The sequence below is a fragment of the Canis lupus genome, chromosome 8, assembly GCF_011100685.1.
Source record: "Canis lupus familiaris isolate Mischka breed German Shepherd chromosome 8, alternate assembly UU_Cfam_GSD_1.0, whole genome shotgun sequence".
Lineage (NCBI taxonomy): Eukaryota > Metazoa > Chordata > Mammalia > Carnivora > Canidae > Canis > Canis lupus.
The window spans coordinates 6,343,028-6,369,285 of NC_049229.1; the positions used below are offsets into that span (position 1 = coordinate 6,343,028).

The following is a 26,258-nucleotide window of genomic DNA, read 5'->3' on the forward strand; positions in this document are numbered from 1 at the left end:
CAAAGTATTCATAAACTACCCACAAAATTAAAAGAGATGATTAATTTGATTCTGAATATATAATTACTGGTACCCCTTAACAATTAAGCTCTCTGTTGGGGGGCAGAGGTGGAAAAAACATGAAATATAAAAAAGTATGACAACTATGTGTTAAGTAAATAAATGTTAGAATCCATACCTATCTCATCTAAATATCATCCTCTCTAAACTTCCTCACGTCTGAATGTAATAACAATAACGATATTGGCAATAACAGCACCCAACATTTTCTAATTATTTCATATCTGACAAGAACAATGATAATATATTTATATATATAAATTCATTCAAGACAGAAGCACCCTTTCATTTGTTGGATGGGTAAAGCAGCTAGAATAGTATTTCTTACACAAACCTATATCAAATCTATCTTTAAATTCAAAAGAAATTGTCTACTCATTTTTCTATATTCAAAGCCCATCAAATTTGTGAAGATAACTCTTTCAGCCTTCTATTAAATATACTTATTGATCAAATTTGTTTTCATACCGTGGTCAACTATTAAGTTAAAACAGATCTTTCAAAAGTTAAATAATAAGATTTCTAGGAGAAAACAGATGAAAACATTTGCAAAAGTTTCTTAAGACACAAAAAGCAAGAAACATAAAAAGGCATTTATAAACTGAACTTCATGAAAAGGCACAGATAAATGAAAAGATAAGCCAATAATGTGGAAGAAAATATTCATGACACATATATCCGTCAAAGAACTTGTCTCCAAAATAAGTAAAGAACTCTCGTAACTTAGTAAGAAGAAAATAATCCAAAAAACATGGGCAAAAGAATTGAAGAGACAGTTGACAAAAGAAAATATATCAATGGCCAATGAGCACAAGAAAGCCTACTAGGGAAACACAAATTAAAACTACAATGTGATACAACTTCATACAATTTATAAAGGCTACATTATGAACTACCACGTACTGGTAAGAATATGGACCAACCAAAATGCCCATATATTGGTCATAAAATGGCACAACCTCTTTAGAATAATGACAGTTTCTTACGAACTTTAACATTTCATAGGATCCAGCTATGCCGTTCCTAAGTATTTACTTAAGAAATGAAAACACCTGTCTGCACAAAGAATTGAACTAAAAATGTTCACAGCAATTTTATTCTAATAGTCAAAAGCTTAAAGCAACTTAAGTGTCCATCAACAGGTGAATGGGAAAAAAAAGCACTACATATTCAGATAATAACTACTCCTCAACAATAAGAAGGAACAAATTATTTATGTATGCAACAACAGGGATGAATTTCAAAAACATTATGCAAAACAAAAGCAGACACAAGGGTACATAATATAAGATTCCATTTAAATTAAAACCCTAGAAAAGTCAAATAAATCCACAGTGGCAGAAAACAGATCAGTGATTGTCAGTGGCAGGAGTGCATGTAGGAAAGAAGGGGTTAAGGCAACAGGGAAGGTGTAGGATGGTCTGGCAATGGACACAATGAAATTTTTAGCATGATGGAAATATACTACATCTTGACTGAGGTGGTAGTTACATGGACTTATATTACTTATATAAAGCACATAAAGACTTTGAAATCATCCTTATTAAACATGTCTTACAAGCTTTTCATATCTTTTAAGGACAAAGATACTTCATTTTGATGCCTATATCTCATGTGTCCATATACATTTGCTGAGAAATTACTTCTAACAAATTTCAATATTATATCTAAATTCCCTCCCTCACTATAGACTTTTTCATTTCATTTTTCCAGATAAAGATTTATAAAAATATTACTAAATAAAATATGATTTTTTAAGATGCTATATCGGTTCATAAATCTTATTAGGATGTCTATTTCTAGACATCCCACTGGCTTCAGTAGAGTCCTTCATGTTGCCAGTGGACTAATCTTTTAAAAATATGAATCTGTTGATGAAAAACTCAGAATTAATGTTATTAACAGGCTATCTATAGGAAAGTACAAATTCAAGAATAATCTACAATATAGCTTTTAAGTTCTATCCATTATTCCTTCCTGGTAGACCTAAATTCTAGCTGTAATGATGTATTCACATCATTACACTCTCAGTCCTTCCTGTATTCAACTTTTTGTGGCCTTGGTGCCTGCTACCTGCATTCATAATGAAATCTTTATCAGAAGTTCTGTTTCTTTTGCTTCCTCCTAGCGAAGTTAACTTTTCTTCTCACTTCAATATACTTCCTGAGATTAAGAATCATATATTATTTTTTGCACATATAGAACATAGCACAATGCTTAACACATATTAAGAATGACAAACGTCCCTTTGAAATCTTGATAGAACAGACAACTCACTGGGAACAATGTAAATTTTCAAAATTGACTTCAACAAAAATGAAATAACCGAAGAAATTTAAAAGTCTGTCAAAGAATTATGTTCAAATAAGCTCTGAACTCAGACTGCTTTATGTGATCTTTCAAATTTTAAACTTCAACAATTTTCATGCTATAAAAACTATTCTGGTCGATAGAGAAAAATAAAACACCTTTAAATTCATTTTATTAAGTAGCATAACTCTGATATTCCAAATGGAATAGCAAGTCAGACACAAAAACAAATACACATAGATGAATCACGTTTATTAATATAAATATTTTAAAAAATCATAAGGTACTGGTAAATTAGATCCAGCACTACTGAAAAATCGATATACTAGAATGAATACATCTTAATCCAGAAAAGTAAGTGTGGGTTAATATTTGGCTGTACATGAAAGTAACACAAATATGTCAAAAGAATGGAGAGTGAGGAGATACTGAACAGTGACCAAAATACTTTCCTATGATTAGAAAAATGTCTATCCTAAACCAACAGCAAATATGATACTTAAAGGGAAAATATCTTGGGCATTTGTATTAAAAATTGAAAGCAGAAATAAGACAGAAATAGAAACAAGAGGCATAAAGTTACTACTATAAAATAGAGAAAAAGTTATGATTACTTATGATTTTATGACTGTTCAGAAATGCAACCATACTTAATGTAATAGTTCAATAAAATAGAAAAAAGCAAAATAGTATAGAAATTTAGTGGGATTATCCTACATGTAGCAGCTGAATAATAGCCTTTCAAATAATACACATATGCTAATTCATAGAATCTGTGAATGTTCTCTTATATGGCAAAGGAAACTTGCAGATGTAATTCCATTAAAGATCTTGAGATGGGGAGATTATCCTAGATTATCCAAGTGGACCATAAATATAACCAAAAGGGTCCTTATAAGAGGGAGACAAGAAAATCAAAGGTGAACGTAGATGTGATGACAGAACTAAGACTTTGTAGTGATTCAAGGAAGGAATCACAAGCCAAGGAAAACGGGCAATCACCAGAAACTAGAACAGGCAAAGAAAGGGATTCTCCCCTACAGCCTCCAAAAGGAACCAGCCCTGTCAACACTTTAACTTCAGCCCAGTAAAACTGATTTTGACTTTTGGCATCTAAAACTGTAAGAGAACAAATTTGTATTGTTCTAAGACACAAAATTTGTGGCAATTGTCATGTGACCATAGAAAACTAATACATTCAAGAACTATAATAATAGTTACATATAGGGCAGCCCCAATGGCCCAGTGGTTTGGTGCCGCCTTCAGCCCAGGGTATGATCCTGGAGACCAGGGATCGAGTCCCACGTCAGGCTCCCTGCATGGAGCCTGCTTCTCCCTCTGCCTGTGTCTCTGCCTCTCTCTCTCACTCTCTCTCTCTGTGTCTGTCATGTATAAATAAAATCTTTAAAAAAATAGTTACATATAAATAAAAAAAATATTTAAAACAGTAAGTAGGAATGACCTTAAAGAATTTAAATCATTAAAGAATGATCTTAAATGAAATGTGTTGAACATCTATATAGAAAAAGCTTTCCTGAGGCAGAAAAGAAAAAATAATCTCAGTTCATATATGAAATCCTAGATATTTTTTTAAAAGATTATTTTAAATAATAAAATTTATTATTTAAGGACTCCAGGATCACGCCCCGGGCCAAAGGCAGGCGCCAAACCGCTGAGCCACCCAGGGATCCCCAAAATCCTAGATATTATAAGAATATCTTGTGCAAATAAGTGAATAGTTTTAACACAATTTCACTAAGAGAAAACAAGAATACCATATTTGGAAAGGATATTTGGCAAAATGATTTTAAATTCATAAGTAAAACAAATGGAATAATATACCAGAATAGTTGTTAGAATAAAGATAATAAAATCAGGGGATTATAACGCTAGTAGATAACTCAAAATAAAAAGATACTACAAAGCAATAATGAGTACCATAAGAATTAAAATAACAATGGACCAGAATAAATAGCCCTTCCTCCTAAATCCCAGGAATACATAAAAATTTAGTGTGAAAACAGTATAGGTGATTACTTATAAATTATATGGCTGGCATAACTGGATTACTACTTAGAAAATACAGTTAGAACTTTTCCTCTCAAATATCTTAAAATAAATTCCACATAAACTAGAGACCTACAAAGTAAAAAATTAGACAAAACCATAAGTAATCAAATATATAACCTCAGAATGAAAAAAGCTATTTTAAGTACAGACATGAATATATGGAAATATGGAAAAATGATAGATTTGACCCTAAAAATACTTAATTTTGTATTTGAAAAACACAAAATTATTGGGGGGTGGCACAGATGGAGAGGAATTGGCCAATATTTTAAATGCACATAATTATCAGGAATCAGAAAATTGGATGAGAAAAACACCCATACACTTCTACTAGGAGTGTAAACTTATTTAAGTTTTCTTAAATATAATTTGGCACTGAATCCTTAAATATCTTAAATACTGCATGCATGCGTATGACCCAGTAAATTAATTATTCTATGTTTAATAATTTATGAGAACAATTATAAATGAACACAAAAATGCAATACTTGTACTGTTATTTAAGTCAAAAAGGATTGAAACAAGTATAAAGTAAGAGACTGATTAAGTATATTATAACAAATGCCTAAGTTGGAATATTCTGTAGACCTCAAAAAATTACACTTCTGAAGAATATATATCCTCTAAATAATGCAGTGGGTCCAATATTAAGTGAAAAAAGATGAAAAGCTCTCTATATAGTATGAAATCTATTTTTATAAATAAATGCACAGGTTAGAAGAAAGCACAGAAACACATTTATAAGGGCTATTTTTATCTTCAATACTTTCCCTAATTCATGAAAATAAATTATAACTTTATATTCAGAAACACTTTAATTAGAATACAGGAAAATGGAGTATCTCCAGATTGGAAAGTTTTTCTTTTCCTTCTAAAAGTAAGGAAAAGGTCATTTACCAAAAAACAAAAACAAAAACAAAAAAAAACTTCACTGATTTGACTCCATGAAAGTAGATAATTCTTCATATAAAAAGTGCCATGAACAAAAATGAAGGCACTTGACAAAAAGGGAAAAACATAAGCATATGGGACAAACAGGTAATATCCTATCCTTATATTATCCACTCTACAATATATATTAATTATGTACTAATACCCAACAATATTCTAGCCTCAGAGGGCATAGCAGTAAACAAATAAGAGCAGATGCTTGCCCTCATGGATCTTTCATTCTTATTGGAAAGAAGAGGTAATAAGTAAGTAATGAATAACTTCAGACAGTGGTAAGTGCTATGAAGACTAAAAAGCCTGGGGGGAAAACAAACACAATAGAGGCAGTAATGTAGCAGAATGTGAAGGGTGTGAGAAGGAATGTTATGTCAGAAAGCTGGGGACAGCTCCTCTAAGGAGGTAATATTTAAGCTGAAACATGACAAGACAGTCAAACATGTAAAGACTGGCTGAAGAGGGATTCAGAAAATGGAGAGTCACTAGTGCATATTCTATGAGGTAAGAAAGAGGTTATTAGCTTGTTTGAGAAACAGCTGAAGTGTTTAGAGCATAAAGGACATGGGGGAGACTAACATAAGACAAGTTTAAAAATCGCAAGGCCAAATAATGTTGGGATGTTTATATCTCTATAGTTAATGTGACCTTTCAAATCAATATGGAAAATAACATCTCAAAATAAACAAAGCTAGAAACAAGCCACAATTAGAAAACCAAAACCTGTTAATAAACATATTGAAATTTCAATCTAGCTAGTAAAAAAATATAATTTTCTACCTTTGAAATTGACAAGCCATCACAAATCATTATTTATGTACAATGACAGTGAGGTGAAAAAATGATGAAACATTAATGCTGTTTATGCTAGCAAAGAGTAAGGAAAAAATAATCAAAACCAGAGTGTAATTTAAATAAATTATGGTACATTTTTGCCATGGAAAAGTGTAAGTCCATTAAATTGTATCTTCAAAAAATATTTCATGTTCAATTATGTCTGATATTGCTGACTACACCATTTCTAATCCATTCACAAATTCTATCAGTACTCCTCTAAAAACATCCTCCGTCTCATTATTTCTACTGCCAAAAGCCCTAATCCTAGATACCATAATTTCTGGGACTACTGCAGTAAACTGCCTAATAATTACCTCTCCTAGACCCTAACTCCTTTTCCCTGTTGATCTTCCACACAGCAAGAAGAGTGATGTCCTCAGTGTTAATTATCACCAAACTCACCAAATTATCACCCAATGTCTTCACATTGTAACTATAATACAATTCCAACTTCTTACTATGGCCCATTTAATCCGGTTCTTGCATTATTTCAAAGACCTCACCTCTTGCCACACTCTCTCCTATCTCCCCTCCCAACAATGTTCAACACACACACTTCCATTTCTTTCAATTTTTTTCAATATGCCAAACTCACTCAGATCCAAAGACCTCTGTCCTTGCTCTTCCTGATGCCTGGATGTGATTTTCTTCCTCCTAATCATTTAGATCTCAATTCAAATGTCCCATCTTTGATATTTCCTCTCGCTATCCTAGCTACAGCATACTCCACCTCAACATTTTTTATTATATGCATTTGTTTCCTTCCCAGTACTTATGCCTATCTAAAATTATGTATTTAGTGTCATATGTTTCTCTGCCTCTTCAGCAACAAGAATAAAAGCTCCATAAGAGCAAAGACTTTCTGCATTTCCAGCATGTCAGACAGTGCCTAGCACACAGTATCACTAAACACATTGAATGAAGAGTAAAAATAATTGATTGTACAAAAATAACCAAATGTTAATTATATTTAACTTACTAAGTGACATGCAAACCACGAATATCATATAATTTATAGGCTACAAAAGCAACATATGCTATATTTTATATAAATCTGGAAAATAGATTAAAAAAAACCTATGTAGGCTTTATATTTTATTTTTATTTTTATTTTATTTTTTATATTTTATTTTTATATAGCAAAAATAAAATTAAATGGATTTGAAAATTTATCAAAGAAATAATTGAGATATGAGAATATAAAAAGGTGAATTTACAAAATTAAAAGCTCATGTATACATGTGTATGTGTATAAATAGATGATAGATCTGGATAAAGGTACATATATACTAAAAGAAACAGGAGAGGAATGAGAAAAAAATAGGAACATACTGATCAAAATAATCAAAATCATAAACTGAAAATATTTTCGAGAACACATTTAAAAGGTCATCTTATTTCTGTATAACACATTCACTCAATTTTATAAAACACTAAAAAATCAGAATAAGCACATATTCAATCAAATCTGAAATGAGAGCTCCTTAATAATGTAAATTTCCAGAAACCAGTGATTATCTTCAAAGACTACAAGGAGAAGAGGCAAAAGGGAAAAATAAGTTCTCTGTAAAGTTCTACCACAGGAAGCACTAAAATAGCCATACCGCAGTTATTCCTCTTAGGAAGCCACTGTATCCTCTTACTAGGATAAATTAGATCCACCTGTGGGACTGGTAGTTGGGTTGAAGACTTTCGCAAGACTGCAAAAGAAGCTTCCTTCCCATTTGTATTATGGGAATAATACCAGCTCTGAAAGAGCTAGAAAGGGACTAATGTAAAAAGTGAAGTAATCATAACTTGTTAAATTACATTGTCAAAATGGCATATAACTATTTTTTAAATGGTATCAGTGAGAAAAAAGACTCAACTTTGAAAAGTTATAGCAAGAGCCACAAACCATCATATATACCAGCATATTGCCAGGAAATTCCATTTTCACATAATTAGGACCAAGCCAAGTGTCCAAGATTACTTAGAATTCACTTAAAGCACCTTTCCTGGTAGCATTAACACTAATACCAAGTTGGAATAATGCGCGATTAATTTTAACTGTGGCACTGCTCTGTATTTTAGCAATCCATCCAAAACTTTTAAGGCTTAAATACAAGGAATCAACTACCTCACAATTAGTTGAGTGAACCTAGAAGGGATTTCTGAGACTATAATTCATGGGAAAGCACAAAGGTGAATAAAATTTGGTTCTTATCTTCAAGAAAAAGGTAATATAAACAAAGACCAATCTTTTTTTTTTTTTTTAAAGATTTTATTTATTTATTCATGAGAGAGAGAGAAAGAGAGAGAGAGGCAGAGACACAGGAAGAGGGAGAACAGGCTCCATACAGGGAGCCCGACGTGGGACTCGATCCCGGGTCTCCAGGATCAGGCCCCGGGCTGCAGGCAGTGCTAAACCACTGCGCCACTGGGGCTGCCCAACAAAGACAAATCTAAAACATGATTCTTGGCAAGTGACAATGAACTAGAGTTTATCAATGTATATAGAATGAAGCATACTGATTCAAGATATATCTTAAAAGCAAAATAATTAAGATCTAGAAATAAAAAAGATGACACTGAAGTTAAAGGAGAGGAGAAAGTGGTATTATTTTGATTCTGGGTCACAAGGTATATGGTGAAGTATAAGCAACAATGACTGAGTTGGGAGTCAGAATGAGAATTGAGAACTGAGATTTATTTTGTTTTTCAGACGTGCTGAATCTGTCATAACCTGCAGCACAAGAGGAAAAACATGGAGCTAGGATTTCAGAGAGAAGTGTAAAAAATATCAATTAATGGTCAATTCCCTTTTAAAAAAAAGATTTGTTTGTTTACTTATTTATTTAAGAGAGAGAGAGAGAATACATGCATGAGCAAGCAGGAAGGGCAAAGAAAGAGGGAGAGTGAATCCTCAAGCAGACTCCCTACTGAGCACAGAGCCCAGTACCGAAACCGGGCTGGACCCCAAGGTCCTGAGATCATGACCTGAGCCAAAATCACAAGCTGGCTACTTAACTGAGCCACCCAGATGCCCCTGGCCAATTTTCTTATTATGTGCACTTATATCTGTAATATGAATAAGGCATTTTGCGTAGGAACATTACCTAGGTTTAAGTAGGTTTCAATGAATTTTACGGTTTATAAGATTTTTTTTTTACATTTTTCTTGACCCAGTAAAAGAGGGTTTTTAATTAAAATCCTACTCAAAACCACAATTGAAAAACAAAAGGAGGGCAGCCCGGATGGTTCAGCAGTTTAGTGCCGCCTTCAGCCCAGGGCCTGATCCTGGAGACCTGGGATTGAGTCCCACATCGGGCTCCCTGCATGGGGCCTGCTTCTCCCTCTGCCTGTGTCTCTGCCTCTCTCTCGCTCTCTCTGTGTCTCTCATAAATAAATAAATAAATAAATAAATAAATAAATAAATAAATAAATAAATAAATAAAATCTTTAAAAAAGAAAAAAGAAAAACATAAAGCCATTCAAAAGGAAAAGAAAATGGAATAACAAATACTTAAAAGAGAATTATATTTCAAATGGCATATTTTGAAAAAATATTTTTTAGCATTAATTTTCCTATTTGTCCCTACCAGATGCTTCCTAAAAATTCTCCTGGATTTTAGTTTTCCCAAGTATGCTCACAAAAACTTAGAAAAATAGAACTTTGTTCTTCCTAGTATCAAACTTCTGTCATATGGTAATATTTACCTTAAACTAAGTGAAAAACAATGATAATTAATTTTACTAATTTTTTAAATAGAGTATCTGAATAACTATAGTGATTACAGAGTGGGGTAACTAACAGGAACAAACAGTGTTTCTTGGTATCTAAAGCTGAGCAGCATTAATCACTTGGCCATTTTTTATAGTTTGTTCCTTCTTATGTAAATATATACACAAAAATTTACTGGTATAAGCAATATGACTTTAGATAAATAATAATTACAATTCCTGGCATCTATACTGCTTAAAATTCAACTAACCCTGAGATCTTCCACATTTATTTATTTGTATAACTTTCAACCTGAACCTGCTTGGAATACGTGGTTATCCTTACTTACCATAGTTATATCAATCAACTGTAATAAAACAAGGAAGAAAAATAAAGAATGCAGGGAGCTAAGTGGAGAAAATTGAGCAAAACAGAACTGAAACCTAGAATGAACACGTCTAAGAATAAATAAAGTGAAATGCCACTGGGATAAAAAACATCAGAGGCATAATATATAATTCTTGCCCCTTCAAATAGTTTTTGAAATATGGACAGAAATAATTAAGAATAGAAGTATTAATCACTCAGTAATAATTTTACAAACTTCAATCTCAGGTGTTCAGAAGGATTCGTTAATTTAGCAAGTAATGTATGGAACATGTAATAGAGACTAGATGGTAAGGGGTTCACCATGAAGTCAGTGGCTGTCTCAGAAATGCTCACAATCTAATCAGAATGACAGACAAATTTATAGGTACTACAATAATAGCTTACACAAAGTATCTGTGAGAACATAGTAGAGAAGTATTTATTCTAACCGCAAAGACCAACAAAGACTTCACCTGAATTGGGCATTGATAACTGGAAAGGATTCCACCATGAGGAAAAAGTAGAAAGGGCATTCCAAACTCACAGAATAGCCTAACACAAGGCATGGATATATAGAAATGGATGAACCTTCACAGAAATGTATAGAAATGCAAGCTGCCTGTTAATGGCCTCAGTGTAAGTAGTGTAACAGGATATTAAAATGGGAGTTTTCTGGTTTTCTCTGTTTTGGTTAGGACCCAAAGCTGAGAACAACAGGTTCCAAATACTAGAACTAAGGTAACAAATAGACCATTATCTATGCCACATTTGGAAAAATGTGGCCAAAAATTGTTCAGGCATTGTTTGCTCCACTATTCACATAAAAAATATAAATACATATTGGAGGAGAGGAGCTTATACTGTTTGAGGAAGAAACGGAACACCAATTTTCTCAAATTTTGGCCTATGTCTTTTAGAATATAGAACATTTAAGAGATGACACAGGAACTGGACTTTGGCCTAAAAACAATCTAAGAGATTGTTTAACAAGGCAAGAGATTAAGGTGCCTTTCGTGTGGGGCTACTAACTTAGAAATGGCCAACAACACTTCAGAATTTGTGAAGTAAAGAATTATCTTTTCCAATGGGACAGGTAAGGATTCCTGGGAAGCGAACTTGCATTGAGACATTTTTAAAGGAATTCTGCACAGAGGATTGCAAAGGAAACAAGATAATCCCAGAAGAAAGAGGTCTGAAACAGATTAAAAAGTCAGAAACCAAGGATAGTTGTCAAAAGAAGACAAAGTAAGTATCAACTGCATCCAGGAATTATAGCTGAGTTGTCCTCAAACAGTGGGAATCTTTGATAAACCCAGAAAAGCAAAACAAAGTTACATTTCCAACATACCTTTACTATCAATTAGCTCTTCTCTATTTCTAACCTCAGACTCTGGGAGACCAAGGAGTACTACAAGGAGAAGGAGAAAAACGAAGGCAAAAACTAATACAAATGTCTACTATTTCACATGTCCCCACTCAAGTTTTTAAGCCTTCTTTGAACAAAACTTACAAAAAAAAAATTTCACATTGGATGAGTTTGGAATTTTAATTTCTTAGCCTTGTTTTTTTTTTTATACATATATACCTGAAAAGTAAAGAAAGAATTAAAGAGAGAATGAAAAGAACAAGAAAGAGAGAAGAGAAAGAGGAAGAAGAGCAAGAGCAGAGAAGAGGTAAAAAACATTTGAGCAGCATGCATTAAGGGGGCAGAAAAGAAAATATTCAGGGGGAGATTTCAGGTACAGTGACAGGAAAGAATAAAGTAACTTTCTACTTGTACCCTAGTGAGTTCACCTCTTAATAAATCCATTAAGAGTGATAAATGGTGAACAAAGTAGTCGATTTTAAAATACCAATAATTTCTTAAAGATTTATTTACTTTGGGGGTCAGGTCTGAGGTGGGGGGAGGAGAGAGGGAGAGAAAGAATCTCAGATTCCCCAATGAGTGGGAGCCTGGATGCAGATAAAGGGCTCGATCTCACTGCCCTGAGATCATGACTGGAGCCGAAATCAGGAGTTGGATGGTTAAAAGAATGAGCCATCCAAATGCCCCAAAAGGGGCAATTTTGATATGATTATTGTGGAGTTTAAAATCTTTTATATAAATATAGAAGAATTAAAGTTTTTTAAGGAGTATAAATTATATGTTGTGGATTTGTTTAGGGGAACTTAACATCTATTTCACTCTGCTTCCTGAGTTGCAGAAACTCTGTTAAGTACTAGGTAAAATAAGTTAAAGGCAGACTCCACTCTCAACAAGTTCACAAAGAAAATAGGCACAAAGGCCATTGTAATACATGAGATATTTGCTAGAACAGGTATAAGCAAAGCCTATAGGACCATATAGAAGGGTCATCTAACCAAAGTGTAAGGGATGAAGGAGAAATAAGAAACATCTTTTAGTTAAGGAGAAATCTAGGGATCCCTGGGTGGCGCAGCGGTTTAGCGCCTGCCTTTGGCCCAGGGCGCGATCCTGGAGACCCGGGATCGAATCCCACGTCGGGCTCCCGGTGCATGGAGCCTGCTTCTCCCTCTGCCTATGTCTCTGCCTCTCTCTCTCTCTGTGTGTGACTATCATAAATAAATAAAAATTAAAAAAAGAATTTAAAAAAAAAAAAAGGAGAAATCTAAAAAGTGAGACCTGAAGGATGAGGCTGAATTATACAGATGATAGCAGCCTAGGGATAAAGGGGTGTTGTGAGTGGTTGGAAAGAATGCTGCTGCCCAAAGAAAGCATGACATATTCTGGGAACTGCAAAGTGATGAATATCAATTAATCAATACTGCAGTTTGCAAGGAAAGAAATGAGGTTGAAGACATAAGGGGGGAGCCAGATCACATGCACAGAATTTAGATTTTGTTGTAAGATAAAAATGAGGTCCACTAAAGTTTTAGTAATACTCATTTTTCTATATACTGTGTATCTGGCATACACAAAGCACTTTTTCACATGTTTTATTGTTTTTCCTCACAACAACCCTGTGAGGTAGGTGTAGTGATTTCTTAATAACAGATTGAAAAAAAAAAAAAAACCTTACAGTTGTTAAGCAATTTATGCTTTATTAAATAGCTACAAAGTGGCAGTCAGGATTCCAGGCCATGCTTCAGAAAATATATTAGGAACATTACTCACACACAGGCACACAAACACACACACATACACACACACACACTTTATCTATGACACATAAAAATTTCAGAATTGAAGGCAAATTTTACGTAATAAATGTTTGTTAACTTAGTATTAAAGATAAAGAGATTTGTGGCATAAGTAGTCCTTCACCCACACTTAGATTTTATCCACACTTTACATTTTTCAACTAATTAAATTACTTGGGAAATAACTGAAGAATTCATAAAAAATGATAGGAATTAGTTGATATATAAAACAAGAATAACAAACATTCAGGTAATTATATGATTATCTTATCTTCATATAACTAGCCTGGGGTTTTTGGGAAAAAAAAAAACATTCACATTTATTTCTAAAATATATAAATTCAAACTGCAAGTATTGTTCTATGGATATCAATTAAGTTTTGGATGATAGAAAATATTCTGAATACTAAAGTTTATTAAATAAAGTAACTCAAATACTAACCATTTAGTGTAAAAAGAATTGTCTACCCAATGTTAAGTTGCAAAAGCATCTCCTCAGTATTCACAATAAAACATCTGAAAGTATTCATTTCCCTATCACATGACAAGAATCTATTCAGACAAATTTGAGAAGATAAATAGTATTTTAGAAATTCGTTTGGGATGAATATAAAAATATGTCCCTAACGCAATGATGAAAGTATGTATTTTATAAAACTAAGAGAGTATCTAAGAATTTTAAAATATAGATTGAAAGTCTCTATGAAAATGTATGCTCTGTAAAATGAGTTTAAGTAAATTCAACACCTAAAATACATTTCCTTATATTTTATTTTCTCACCAATTTCACTATTTCTTCAGTTGGTGCTACATTTTGTTTTAAAGCCTCCAACTGAAAGCTAGATGTTACTAGAACATTACTGAGAGACATCTAAGTACATAGTATTAAGTATTAAAAATTCATTTCATCTATGTACTTGTTTCATTTTTTCCTATTTCAAACAAGAGATTATACTGGGAGAAGATGAAAAATACAAATTTAAGATTTAATTATTCTTGATGTAGTATTTCTGAATTCCAAAATTATTAAATGAATATAAATTATATAATAAGCCCAACCACAATTCTGGTTCTTCAGAATAAGATGAAGAGCCCCTCTCTTGGAAAACAATCAAATAGAAAAATTAAGTATCTATAAGATACTTTATGCAATGAAGATAATTTCTAAATAAACTAAACAAATGCTCCAAATATACAGTTTAAATACCAACATTTTCCTTTATTTTTGATTATACAAGTAGTACATGTTCATTTAATTCATATAATACAGAAGTATATTCAATAAAAATGAAGTTTCCATCTAATTCCCTTTTCCAAATAACATATATTAGAAGTATATTAAATTATAAGATTCATATGGTTAAAGATTGAATCTATTAAGTTGTTAAACTTACATCATCCACAGAAGGTCTAATATATAACAATTCAGTATAAATGAAAAATATATACTCAGATATGCACAACAGGTATAGTTTGTACTTTTTCATCAAAAAAGAATAGAAAGCATGTGGTCTATTCTGTCAAATATAATTATTTCAGTTAATAAAATAAATGGGATTAAGCAATACTTACAATTACACTGTTTGTAGAAAATGCAAAAGAACCAATTATAGCAAATCAAGTTTTACATATACTGATAAAATACCTTCTTGCTAGATATACATAAGTACAGTATGCTATGTCTAAACTATATTCTTTAAAATATTAATGTTTACTTCTTTGGTGATTTAACTGTTGAATGAAGTATTAAGACTAATTAAGGGGGAAGTCTCATTAAAAAGTTAGATTTTGGTAATATTTAACTGCACTCTACTTTGAATATAAAGAGAGCCTAGTTTTAAAAAAATTTACAAGATACTTCTATGATGAATAGGATATTGAGAATTTTATTTATTCTCAAAAAAAGTTCATTTCAAAACACTAGGGTAACTCCACTATAAAATTAGAGATAGTTAAAAATCTTGATAGGAAATCAGACCTCTTTTTTTTTTTTTTAACTCTAAAATACTATCACTGGGCTTTTAATTAATACAAATAATGTTCTAACTAGGTAAGTAGTTAGAACATTTATCTAACTAGAACAAAGTTACTTGCACCAAAAAATCTGGATTACATAACATAAGTTACAAATCTGAATACAAAGAATTCTGCCCCTGAGTTAAACAGAAAACATATAAAGAAAGGGTCTATAGAAATAATTTCTTCCACCCACCTCGTTTTACAAGTAAGTTAACTGTGGCCCAGAGAGGCTTTTATCTGCTTTGACTGAGAATCTATAGGCATAGAGATATACACAAATATCATTTAAATTATGATATAAAGTTACCTAAACAAAGACACTGTATTTCATATAATTAAGGTTCTGTGAAGACTATGAGATACTAGTTTCTTGCCATAGAAATTCTACAGATGCACAAAAAAATAGATAGTAAGTCATACTGCTGACTAGAAAAGCAAAAACAATGAAATATAACAATCCATATCATATTGTTTAACAACAGACACAGCATTTCCTAATGTTATTTTCCTATCCTATAAGACATAAACATGCCAAACTGTTACTAAAGATAGCACTCTGGTAAAATGCTTTTACAAAAGGAACAAGTAAATCATTAAAAAATGAAATGGGAGAGAAAGACTAAACTACATTAAGTGAAAGTTCAAATATTTACCATGTCTTCTCTCCCAAGCTGTTTCAATGTGTTAAAAAAAAATTCAAACTCATTGCTTCTTAAACAAAGAATCAAAATTAGGTTCATTATAAACTGGCTTTGTTGCAAAGCTTTCACCCAAGAATGAAAGTATTAAGACTAAGACATAAAACAGTGTAAGCAAAACTAATTAGGATGTTCCTGTTGAATTTTAAGTTGATTTGTTACTTAAGAACACAGCTCTAAAATCTTAGATAATATTGGTTTGGTTATTTGAAAATATTTAAAAACAAATTGATTCTTTTAAGTTTCATTAAAAGTGAAGTGTTTATAAAAGCACTTTAGTTTCATATGCTTTTAGAATAAAACAATCGCCAAGGAGTGCATCCATTTGTTTGTTATACCAATCACAAATTAGATGACCTTAAAAATAAAATTTAGAGCCAGGGAGAGCAGCACTAAGTTTAAGTGACCTCAATACATTTTTAAATGATGCTTCCCAGTTATTATTCTCTTATTGGGTTTTCCAGTCTAGGACGGGTACACAAGAAACTTACAGTCTATGTAGTACTCCTAGTCAGTTTCACTCTGCAGATGGCACAGTGGAGAAATACCTTCTGTACAGGACCATGTACAATTTCTTCCGCAGCTGTCAGCACCTAGGGGAAAGTGCGCTGTTAAACAGTTGCTGCGTTCCACCTCAGAAGTGGCTGCAATTCGGTGGTGGGTGAAGTGACTCCTGTACATATATACAGGGATGAAAAGTACTATAGAAAATGAAAATATTTAACAACAAAAGTGGCTGTCCCAAAAACTGTGCCACAGAAAAACAAAATACATCATTAAGTACCAAGAGCCCTTACAGATGGGCTATTGTTCATTTAAAAATTCGATGTTAAGAATGATTGAGGAAAAAAGTAGAAATACAATTATTCAATTCACAACGTAACTATAAATCAATGTTAAAACGCATAATGTTGAAAAATTAAACCCAAACATAGTATACTGATTTATAACATTATTTCTATAGTAATTTACCTAATAAAACCAAGCAAATATATACAATTAGATTCTTACTATGTTCAGCTATTTTAATGCTTTTGTTTTAGATGACAATTCAAGAGGGTAAAAACAAAATAGGTGAGATAACAGAACTGAAGTATAAGTGACATGACAATATCTTAAAAATGTAAGGAAACTCATCCTAAAATTCTAAATTACTTTATATTAAAAAAAAACACAATTTTATAAAATAGTAAGTCCTCAAAACTAGCAATGGTTATTTTTCATATAATGGAGCTTTAAAAGTGAACTCAAATAAAATGACAACTTTTCTTCTTCAGAGTTAGAGTTATAATCTAAATACAGTCTTCATCCTTAGCCCAAATCAATGTTACCTAAGTACACAATAACTTGAATTCATTCGTACAGAAAATTATTACCTCCAACTTTTACTACAACTATACCTTTTCTACATATTTTATATTGATGGAATCATTAGATCAAATTTAAAAATTATTCTCTGAGAATATCATTGACTCAATCACAAGGCTGGAAGGCACTATCTTTCTAATTTTTTATCTCTAGGCTCAGCTATTATGTTTATACTACTATAAAGAAGTAACAGTTTACGTTACTTCAAAATATTCACATTTAGATTCCTGAAACAGATTGAGGATGCTGAGAAGCAGAGCCCAACAAATCTGACTATTAAAAAGCATCCATCAAACTTCTGAATCTCACTTGCCATACCAGAATTTATGTATTTGTTTTGGCATATACTCAACAGAGTTAGAGATAGTTCACAATTTCCTTTCAGCTTCCTTAAATTCTTTCTAGAATAAGCATAGTGTAAATAAATATTACATCCCTTAAGTTACAAGAGGTTGTAGAGGAAGACAAAAGTATAGAGTTTATCAGTCTCTTTATTAAAAGAAGACATAGATCAGAGATTCTCAATCTGAAGTCCAGGTATGGGATGATTTAGGTAATCTAGAAATTCTACAAAATTGCATGCTAAAATAAAGACATATTATATGGGTCCACAAGCATATTTTTCTAAGGCAAGTGGGTCGTTTTTGTGAAGTTCTCAAAAGGTTCTGTGACTTCCCCTCCAAAATTTAAGAACTACTGATTAGTGATATGAAGATACCCAATTGAGTAGGCATCCTTATTCATTTAAATTAAATGTCTAACTCTGAGCAGCCGTTTTCTTTTTGTACTATGAATAACAGATACAGGGATGTTCCAACAACTAAATGAAATTATTCACATAAATACATGGTACAGTATCTGATCTATTATTATCAGTAATAGTAATAACTGCTCAAAAAAAAGCTCATCTCAACGTAAACTTCCTTATAGGGTCTCATCTTGTTTACTTCTAGGTAACTTCATAGCTGCGTCTTCTACTTTTATTTAGCTCTATCTTCTAAAAGAGACCAATATCACGAGCTCTACATTTCTATATTATTTTAGATGTTAATGCTAAATACAAGTTTCAGAACACTGCTATGTATTCCTAGAGTCTATATTTCCAAGAGAGTCACACTGGTCCCTTCTATGACATTGTACTTACTTTGAACAGGCTCAGATAATGGAAAATATTCAGCTCCAATTGTCTATATAAGATAATTTAATTTCCTTTATGGGTCTTTCTTTTCATGCATACAATAACATTCAAACAAAAAAATCTAAATTTGAAGAACCTATCAAAAGGGATCACATTTTCTGAAAAGGTTGTACAAGAAACATTCTTACTTTCATAATCATTTTCTTTATTCCTTTCATTTTTGTCTTTCTGAAGGTAAATGATTCAATATACAATCATACCGGTACATCCTTTAAAAAGAATCTGTGAATTATGACATCTGTAGATTACCATACCCTTAAAATAAGTTCACAATATTATAAAGAGCATTACAAAATAGTGTTTATGGTGTTCTTCAAGATTGTGGCAACTTTTAAATACTTATCAAAAATGTCAAATGAACTTTTACCACATATTAAAGATTCTCAGTGAAGAAATTGAAAGGTTTGCTTATGTATGTACAAAATAGTAGGATATGATGCAACTATATAGTTGGTTCCCAATAATTTCAATTGGGAAAAACGTTTTTCTAGAGTCTTCTCACAATGAGTTACATTTTATGTATTCACACACTAATAAAATACATAGCAATAAGATAAAAAGGGAAAAGCCTTCAAGTAAAGTAAAGAGAGAAACCTATTAAAGCATTCAGAGTATTGCAACACAAAGGACAGGCAGGAATAGAACATACAGTACATGTAGGGGTCAGTGAGGAGGAGGACAGTAAACACAGGCTCAATTAGGCTAAAGAGTTTTAGAATATTTTACTCCAAAGGGTGACATGTTGAGAAGCATTTTACAAAAATCACTCTAGCAGCATCATGGAAAATGAGCTAAGGTGTGGATGGTTCAACTGGGATGAAAACAATGGGAATATATAATTAGGAATAATAAAAAAATCTATTAAAAAAAAACAAAAGTATACTATTATGTAAAAACTAGAAGAGTAAAAATTGTCAGATAAATCAAAGCTATTTCTTTTTTTTTTTTCAAAGCTATTTCTAAAGTTTGAGTATAGAAACTAGCATTCCTACATTCATTTATTCACTCAATAAAAAAACTGTCTCCTATGAGTCCTTTAAAACACTAGGTAAAACACTGAACAAAGGAGCCAACAATTTGCCCTTTCAAAGATTACATGCTAATGAAAAAGAAGATAAACTTCTTATAATAAAATATATAGAAATCATATAATATAATAAATTATAATAAAATATATAGAAATGATTCAGATATAAACCAAAAAAAAATGTTATAGGAACAGACTGACAAATATACTATTTTAACAGAGTAGTCAGAGAAAACCTAAAGAAGCAGCATTAAGTGAACAAAGAATGAAATGACATGAGTCCACAGACTATCTGGGGTAAAAACACTACATATAACAATAAGAGCAGAGTTCTGAGACAGGAACAAGTGATCAAAATTTTAACCTAGTGTCAGATCACATAGAACCTTCCTTATAGGCCATAAATAAGGCCTTTGAACTATTAAAAAAAAAAAAAAAGGCCCTTACAGAAAACCACTGCAGTATTTGGACTGGGGAGTGATATAATCTGTTTTATCTTTTATAAGGATCATAGGAGCTACTGTGGTGGAATTGATAGTAGCCAACAAGAATGGAAATACAGTAGCCCCCCTTTATCCACAGTTGTTATAACCTTCTGCAGTTTCAGTTACTCATGATCAACTGCTCTCTGGGAGCATGTGATCCTCCCTCTAGCATATCATCGGAAGGTCAACAGTAGCCTAACACTACACACATCACAATGCCTGTCATTAACTTTACTTTTTTTTTTTTAATTTTTATTTATTTATGATAGTCACAGAGAGAGAGAGAGAGGGGCAGAGACACAGGCAGAGGGAGAAGCAGGCTCCATGCACTGGGAGCCCGATGTGGGACTTGATCCCGGGTCTCCAGGATCGCGCCCTGGGCCAAAGGCAGGCACTAAACCGCTGCGCCACCCAGGGATCCCTAATTTTACTTTTCATCACATAGGCATTTTATCATCTCACATCACAAGATGGTTGAGCTCAGTGCAATAAAATATTTTGAGACGGATCACATTCACATAACTTTTATTATGGTATATCATTATAATTGCAATTCTATTATTAATTATGTTGTTAATCTCTTACTGTGTCTAATTTGTAGATTAAACTTTGTCATAGCTATATATGTACAGGAAAAAACAGTATACATAGGATTCAGTACTATCTGTGGTTTCAGGCATCCACTAGGGCCTGTCTTGGAAGATATACTGTATTGGTACTACTATACTAGCAGGACTGTGGTAAAATTTACATAATAATATGAGGTGAGATTAATAACCAGAACTCAAGACTAAGAACAAAAAATCATCAATCATGTATTTAACATTCCGAAGTCAGAACATGTGAGAACCAACTGCTCCTCCATAACTGAAACATGTTCACTTTTCTCAGTTTCTTTTAAACCCAGAACTCTCTACTTTTGTCTCATTTTGAGTGAGTCTACCAACTTGAGAATTTGTTTCATTTTCTTAAAATGTAGTTGGGCTGTGTGTTGTCAAAGAATTCAAATCCAGAAAGAGGTGATCCAAAAGACTGGCAAGAGGGAGGACGGTTATCTCATCTCTCTCAGCGGACTTCTGCTTCCATTTATACTGCTTGTCATCCCATGCCCACTCCCCTTCCCCAAGCTTATTTGAGAGGGAAAAAAAACCCTCAAATTTGGAAATCAGGGTAGAGAGAACCGAAGTCACTACCTGTAATAGCAAGAGTGCTTTGGCTGTGAAGGCAGCTGAACTTGAGCCTCCAGACAGCAGGGATCCTAGCAGCCTTTTACATCCAGAGATGTAAAAACTGAGAATGAATAGAAGACAAGCCAGAACTGGATGGTGTGACACTCCAAAAGTATCTTACCCATAAAACAGGTTTTACACACATGCTGCATCAGAATACCAGTGTTTGTCTCTCTTTCCCCACAGAAGGCATAAAGTCTAGTCAGTGTTTAGCAGAGAAGCAGAAGTAGAAAAATAGAACAACACAAGTTCTCCTGAAAAAGTTCTCCTATATATAAGTCTCCTCATAGGAGAACTTTTCCCCTTTTCCATCTCTTTCCTCTAGATATCAGAACCCAAGAGGAGAAATAGGAATTTAAATGAAAAAGCAGATCACCTGCCACTCACTGGAGTGAACAGACTGAATGACTAGATACAACTCTTTCTATAATCTAGAGCCCAAGTGGCACTGAGTAGAAGGGGAAAATATGAGTTTTAAATTGGGCTATGAGGTTAAAATTCAAATTAGGCAGATTAAACAGACTCCACTAGATTAAAGTCAGATTAAAGTGATTTTCTGAAGTGTCCAAAAAGCTATAACATTTTCTCGAGATGAGTTAAGAAACAAAGTGGCTTGACCAATCATTAACAAAGGTGCTACTGGAGAAAAATATAACCATTCCATGTTTCCATTCCCACTTAATTCTCCACCTCAATTCATACTGTGTTATGAAACATCGTTAGCGCCGTTAGGCTATTGAGTGATTCTGACTTTTTATCGCTCTAAAATATTCTACCAATATCACACTAAATGCCTGCATTAACAATTTTACTTCCTATTCTTAAGAATGACTAGTAATGACATAACTATAGGCATTTTATAAGGAATTCCTTAGATTTTCCCCTTAAATACAAGTTAAATATTTATTTTCAACATTTATAATTTTAGATCTTATTACAAAAACTAACAAATACTAGGTTGTATAGAAGCTAAAAAGTAAAATGTCCTTAAATAAGACTTAAAAGCTTGCAGAACAAAAAGGCTCCCATGCAGGATAAAAGGCAAAAGGGCAAAAAGGAAAGAAAAAAAAAAAAAAAAACAGACTAGACATTCACAATGGAGTAATTTAAAACACAAGTTTAGAGAATATTCTGTGCTGACTCATAGCTTAATAACTAGGACTTTCCCTCAAACTGAATCATATTCTTTCCAGTCATTTAGTATTTAATGTTTAATGGGAATTCCCTAAAAATTCAGATAAATCCTTTAACATAAGTTAAGAAGTATCAGTATTTCACATGACTAAATTATACATAACCGTATCTGTTTAAATGTCACATTTTTAGAGAATTCAGGATCCTATTATATTGGTTATTTTATAATACTTTATGTAAAGTTTCCATGTATTTTATAATCATTCATCATCCTAAATTATGCCATGTATATTCAAGATATATTTAATCAATTGGTCCTTCTCAGAGATACAACATAATGAAAAGAAAATAATGTGAGTCAAAATTACAAAACTAAGTTCTATGTTTATACCTTTTTCCTAGGCTATATTTTAATAGGATATAAAAATAAATATTTTGTTGTAAGTCAAATTGAAAAGTAAGGAAAATCGTGCAAACTCAAGTCATCCAAACCTACACGTTAATTCACTGTTAGTAAATAAATATTAGCCAGAATGTCAACACAATATTAAGGGGAATAACATAGTTGGAAGACGGACGCTAAACAACTTTGAGACTTACTAAACAGCCACAGTAGTCAAAATATGTGGTATTGGTTAAAGAACAAATTGGTCAATGGAAGAGAACAGAAATAAATGCAAGCAAATATAATCAGTTGATCTTTGACAAAGGAACTAACAAAATTCAATGAAGAAAGCATAACATTTTCAACAAAGGATGCTGGCACAACTGGCATACACATGCAAAAAAAAAAAAAGAATCTGGATACAGATAATAAACCTTTCATAAAAATGAATCAAGACAAAGATAATAAAACTCCTGAAATATCACATAGGAGAAAATCTTGGCGATATGGGATTAACAATGACTTTTTAGAAACAATACCAAAATCATAATCCATATAAGAATAAAACTAAATCAGAATTCATTAAAATTAAAAACTTCTGTAAAAAAAAAAAGGTAAAAAATTTTAAAAACAAGCCACAGATGAGGAGAGTGTGCAAAACGCACATCCAAATATATATTAAAAAAACAAAGAATATACAAAAACTCAAACTCCACCAATGAGAAGACAATTTTTAAAAATGGGCAAAATATCTTAACAGATATTTCATCAAAGATATCTTACATATAGCATGTAAGCATATGAAAAGATGCTAAACATCCTAAGTGTATCAGCCTGTTAGGGCTGCAACAACAAAGTACCACAAACCAGATGGCTTAAGCAATAGAAATTAATTGTCTCATAATTTTGGAGGCTAGAAGTCCAAAATCAAGGTGTTAGCAGGGTTGGTTCCTTCTGAGGGCTGTCAGGGAAGGATCAGATCCCAGGCCTCAATCCTTGGTTTATAGTTGGCATCTTCATGTTTCCATGGAATTCTTCCTGTATGCATATCTCTGTGTCCAAATTTTCCCTTTTTATAAGGACATCAGTCATATTGGCCTAGGACCCACTGTAATAACTTCATTTTACTAATTCTGTGAAGACCCTATCTCCAAATAAGATCACAGTTTGAGGTACTGGTGGTCAGGACTTCAAAATATGAACTTGGGTAGGGAGGAGATAATTTAGCTCAGAATGGTATATCATAGGGAATTACAAATTTAAAAATCAATGAGATACTACTACACACCTATTATAATGGCTAAAATCCAAAACATTGATACCAGCAAATGCTAAGGAAGATGTAGAACAGAAACTCTTATGTACTGCTAATGGAATGAAAAGTGGTACAACCATTTTGGAAAACATCCGGCAGTTTTTTCAAACTAAACATACTCTTATCACATGATCCAGCAACCACACTCTTTGGTATTTACATGAATGGGCTGAAAATTCAGGTCCACTAAAAAATCTACACAGAAATGTTTATAGCAGCTTTCTTCATAACTGCCAAAACTTAGAGCCAACCAAGATGTTCAACAGGTGAATGAATTAAGAAACTGTGGTATATCCATATTACAGAATATTAATCAGTGATACAAAGAAATGAGCTATCATGGCATCAAACAAAGGACATGTAAAAATTTTAAATGCATATTGCAAAATGAAAAAAAAAAAACCTTATCTGTATGAATCCAAATATACAACATTCTGGAAAAAGCAAAACTACAAAGCCAGTAAAACAATCAGTGATTGCCAGAAATGTATGGGGAGGGAACATAGAGGATATTTAGGAAAGTGAAATTGTTCTGTGTTATACTGTAATGGTGGATACATATCACTATATATTTGTAAAAACACAAAGTGAATTCTAATGTAAACTATGGACTTCAATTACTAACTTATCAATATCAGTACATAAATTGTAACAATTGTACCACATTAATGCAAGATGTTAATAATAGGAGAAACAGTGTTCTGGGGGTACAGGACAAAAAATATATGGCAACTCCTTGGACTTACTACTCAATTTTTCTGCAAGCCTAAAACTGCTCTAAAAATTGAAGTCTGTTAATTAAAAAAAGAAAAGTGGCTGTTATATTAAGACGATTGAGAAGTGAAAGGTTTAGGATAATTACATGGAAATAGAAATAGACCTAAAAATCTATCATGCAAATGATGACAATATTATTTTTGCAGTAATTGTTATGAAAGTAAATTATGCAAGAAATACATTATATCTAATTTTAAAATATGTGACTTGAGTATAAGGCAGGTAAGAAACAATGGTAACATTGTTATGATGGCTGATATGCAAATGAGCTTATCAAGGTAAAACTTTTTTGTTCCTCATTTTCCCCTGACATTCTTTTGTAAAGCTATTTTTTTATAGTCTTACCAAAAAACATTTTCATTCTGAAGCTTCTTTTTCAAGTTATTGCACTTGAAATGGAACACAGTGAAGGAGAATAAGCATTTCATGTATTCAAAGTAAGAAATTTAAACATACATCTAAACAAACTTACTTTCATCATACATAAGTTTGTGGGATCTCGGTACATATTAAGCTATATGTTTATAAAGGTAATTTAAGCCACAAAACACAATAAAATTATAATCTAAATATAGGAAAGCTGTGTCTGGGAAACAAGGTTTAAATAGGCCAAGACATTTTGTTAGGTTTAATGTGCTATTTTAATTTCAGAAACCCAGATAATGCCATGGATATAACAGTATCAAGAGTTTGATGTTATTTTTTAAAAAATATCCATGCTATACTTACTTTAATCATTATAAAATTCCCTAGCTTACCTGATGATATTAGGATGGAACAAGGTGATATCGTTTCAGCAAAATGAAACAGAAAACTTCTCACTAAAAGAATGCAAGGATAAGTTTTTCCTCCCTGCCTACATATTATATGTCTTACTTGGACACAACTGAACATTTATATAGACAAGGGAATTTATAATTAACTATGACATGAATTTTCAGAGAGGTTAATAGTTCTCTACCCTTTTAAAATTTTAAAAAATAAGTTATTGTTCTGGTGTGTAGATTTACAGATCTATCTATACCTCTGTGCAATCATTATTCTATTTTTTTAAAGATTTTAGTAATTTATTCATGAGAGACACACAGAGAGAGAGGAGAGAGAAATAGAGAGAGAGAGAGAGGCAGAGACACAGGCAGAGGGAGAAGCAGGCTCCATGCAGGGAGCCCG

The 26,258-nt window shown here is 32.4% G+C and overlaps 1 protein-coding gene across 6 annotated transcripts in view; it reads right to left on the bottom strand.

Annotated features, from left to right (window-relative positions):
• The window catches only part of NOVA1 (NOVA alternative splicing regulator 1), a 149,514-nt gene that overhangs the window by 85,592 nt on the left and 37,664 nt on the right, over positions 1-26,258 (bottom strand). For 2 of the 6 annotated variants that reach the window (XM_038544373.1, XM_038544372.1), the window contains one exon: positions 16,662-16,763. The exons of the other annotated variants lie outside the window; for them this stretch is intronic. The gene's annotated coding sequence lies outside the window, so the exon portion shown is untranslated. The remainder of the gene's footprint in view (positions 1-16,661; positions 16,764-26,258) is intronic. 6 annotated transcript variants of the gene reach the window in all.